The sequence below is a fragment of the Procambarus clarkii genome, chromosome 21 (genome assembly GCF_040958095.1).
Source record: "Procambarus clarkii isolate CNS0578487 chromosome 21, FALCON_Pclarkii_2.0, whole genome shotgun sequence".
Classification (NCBI taxonomy): Eukaryota; Metazoa; Arthropoda; class Malacostraca; order Decapoda; family Cambaridae; genus Procambarus; species Procambarus clarkii.
Genome location: NC_091170.1, coordinates 15,852,121 through 15,856,164, shown reverse-complemented (window position 1 = coordinate 15,856,164; position 4,044 = coordinate 15,852,121).

The following is a 4,044-nucleotide window of genomic DNA, read 5'->3' as shown; positions in this document are numbered from 1 at the left end:
AGTCCTTCAAGGTTTCATTGCAAAATTTCTTTAGGAGTGCTTTAATAGTCTGATGACTACGTTCAAGAGAACCCTGTGAAGCAGGATGATAGGGGCTGGACAGTACCTGTGTGATGTTGAACTCTTCTAGTGTCTTCTTGAAGAGATCACTGATGAAGTTGGTGCCACAGTCACTTTGAACCTCTCTTCGAAATCCTTACTGGGTGAAGATCTTCAATAGTTGTTTCACCACAGTAGCAGCCATAATGTTCTTTACTGGAGGCGATGAGTCACAATAACGTGGCTGAAGTATGTTGACCAGACCACACACTAGAAATTGAAGGGACGACGACGTTTCGGTCCGTCCTGGACCATTCTCAAGTCGATATGAATCGACTTGAGAATGGTCCAGGACGGACCGAAACGTCGTCGTCCCTTCAATTTCTAGTGTGTGGTCTGGTCAACTTCTTTACTGGAACTGCTATGGGGAATCTGGTGGTAAGACACAGGATAGGTAGTATATAGGCGTTGCCAGAACTGGTCCGGGGTAAAGGGCCAACACAGTCTATGATGAGTCTGTGGAAAGGTTTTGCAAACACCTGGATAGGATTTAATGGAGCCTGGGGAATAGAGATGTTAGGTTTGCCTGCCATCTGATATGTATGACACTGTTGCACGTAACTTTTGACGTCTTTAATCATACCTGGCCAGTAGTAGTCTTGTCTGATTCCGTGGTAGGTTTTGTTAAAACCATAGTAAGAAAGTGCTCCGTGGGCCAGGTGTAGAATATCGGGCCGTAGGCTGGTGGGAACCACAAGTTGTTCGACATTTGCCCAATCGTCGTCCTCCTTCAGCTTACTGGGTCTGTACCTGCGGTAGAGTAAATGATTCTCTAGGAAGAACCCAGGGATACTGTCAGGTTGAGTCTCAGCCTGGAAGAATAATGGTGTTAATGAATGATCTTCCCTCTGTAACTTACGGAACTCCAAACTAGTAAGATTCGGTGGTAGATTCTGAGGGTCTTGAGGGACAGCGGTTGCAGTAGAGTCAGCTGGTTGCGGGCGTGCAGCTTGTGCACGGGTAGTCACCAAAACCAGAGGAGAAATTTAATCACTTTCTTGGACCTCTGCTGAAACATACTTAAAGATGGGATTGTCCACTACAGAGTTACACACCTGGGGTTTGTCCATCATGATCAGGTTGGACGGTTGCAGATCTTCTGCCAAGTCGTTGCCCAGGAGAAGTTGCACTCCTGACATGGGAAAAGGCTTCTCCCTGATGGCGACTTGGACTTCACCGGTCACAATAGGACAATCCAGGTGGACTCTGGCGAGTGGATACGGAGTGGTAGCAGTGAGGTCAGTGATAAGGACGGTTTCCCCGGTGTAGGTGATGTTAGGCACAGCTCATTTCAATATTATTGACTGAAGAGCCGCTGTGTCCCTCAAGATCTTCAATTTGAAACGTCCCTCCGAATCTGTACCGTTGGTAGAGACAGTTCCAGGATACAGGTGTTTGCTGAAGAGAGAAAGATCATTAACAGGAACACCAACATTCATCACAGGCTTACCGGACTTAGGAGGAGTCTGTTTGGGTTCAGGAGTTTCATTGCCTTTGTATTGAGCCTTCCCACATCCATCTATGGTATGTCCATAGAGTTTGCAATACTTACAATACAATTGTGAGCTCGCTTGATCGGCACTCGCTTTATCATAACTATACCAAGACTTCTTACTGGAAGGTGGTTCTGGTGTAAGCCGGTGGATGAGGCTGTAGGTGTCAGATGACTTTGCACATCTGATGTAGTCGGTTTCTTCTTTGTTTGCTAAATATAAACGGACGGAAAGGGGAACACGTCTCAAGAATTCCTCAACTAGCATGAGGTTGACGAGTTCTGAAAATGTAGAGACATGTGCTGTTTCCAGGCATTTCATGAAATATCTTTTCTTTGTATTGGCAAATTCTAGAAAGGTGGTGATACTTGCCTTTACATAGTCACGGAATTTTCGTCTGTAGCTTTCGGTGGAGAGAAGGTAGGCGTCGAAAACTGCTTGCTTCAGGGTCTGGTAGTCATTCTCAGACATTCTGAGAAGGGTAGACCATTGATCTGCAGGCCAGCTAAGTTTTTTAGCTAGGATCTCAAAAGTGGTGAAAAAGACAATGATTGGCCGAAGTGGGTTTCATTAGCCAGATACCCACACCCACGTACAGACTGGCGAGGCGACTCAACGGCCTGCTGACTCCTTATGTTCCTTGCGCCTTCAGCCTGAAGTCTCCAAAGGAATTTGTGGACTTACTGCGGGGCACACGGGCCACAGGGATAAGAGCCTCGTTGGACGTAGAATCGCTGTTTACCAACGTACCTGTGGACGAGACAATCGGAATGATAGCCGACAGAGTGTATCGTGATCCAGCCTGTACTCCTCTTGACATGCCAGAAAGTATTCTGAGGAAACTACTCCAAGCTTGTACTAAAGAGGCACCCTTCTTGAGCCCGGATGGGCACATGTATAAGCAAGTAGATGGGGTCGCCATGGGTTCTCCCCTAGGTGTCCTGTTTGCAAACTTCTACATGGGTACCATCGAGCAAAAAGTCTTAGTCGACATGAACTTGAAACCGGCCATATACTGCAGGTATGTTGACGACATTTTTACACAGGTACCTGATGTCAGACATCTGCAGGAGCTGAAGGAGGCATTTGAGCAGAGTTCCGTGCTGCGTTTCACTTACGAGACGGAAAAGGATGGGAAGCTGCCTTTTCTAGATGTAACAGTCATGGAAAAGGGCGGAGGTTTCCACACTGCAGTCTACACTAAGGAAACAAACATAGGAATGTGCCTAAATGCCAACAGCGACTGCCCCGACAGGTACAAGAGGAGTGTTGTTAACGCATACGTCGACCGTGCTCTCAGCCACAGCTCAGAATGGAAGCAAGTCGACGAAGAACTCTGTAGGGTAAGGCAGGTCCTAGTCAATAACGGCTTCTCCAATGGTTTCATCGAAGACATCATAAGAAGGAAAGTGAAAAGCCATGCAACCTCTGAAGAGACAACTAACACAACACCTATACCCCCTATTAGACTATTTTACAGGAACTTCTTTTCCACAGCTCATAAAACGAAAGGGTCCTGAAAGATATTGTTAATAGAAACGTTATCCCTACAGACAAAAATCAGAGGATACAACTGACGATTTACTATAAAACCAGAAAAACGGCCAGCCTACTCATGAGAAACTCTCCAGACACAAAACAGAACGCTTTAAAAGAGACTAACGTCGTCTATGCCTTCAAATGCCCACTTGGGGACTGTAAGCTCCAAAAAACCCAGTATATAGGCAAGACAACAACATCTCTTTCTAGGCGTTTAACGATGCATAAGCAACAGGGCTCCATTAAGGAACATATAATCTCTTCCCATAACCAAACCATCGCCAGAGAAATCCTAGTAAACAACACAGAAATCATCGATAGATACAGCGATAGCAGGCGGCTTGACGTTTGCGAGGCACTACACATCAAGAAGTCAACACCAGCAATCAACAGCCAATTATTGCACAACTATATTCTACCCACCTCAAGACTCCGCTCCAATATAGAAGCATCAAGAAATATGGACCAATAGGCTTTCTACAAACACTTCTATTCAATACCCATTGTTTCTGTTCTGTCTTGTGTTGATACTTTTAATACCCTATTAATATCCCCTCTTGTTCTGTCTTGTGTTAATGCCACATCACCCCTCCCACCTCACTCAAATGTAGATATAAAATCAGAGATACGTAAGTTCTAATCAGTTGTGTATTTGTGAAGTCTTTGAAAATGTAATAAGTTTTACGAAACGCGCCCGTGTCGCGTCAGACTAGAAATAAAAAATGAATTTTGGAGAAGTGATTTTTGATTTACCTCCAACAGTGAAGCGTAATGTACGAAAGATTGAGAAAATTCGTGTTAGAATTATTAATCTTACTTTTTCGGTCATATTTAATAATATATATATATATATATATATATATATATATATATATATATATATATATATATATATATATATATATACATATGT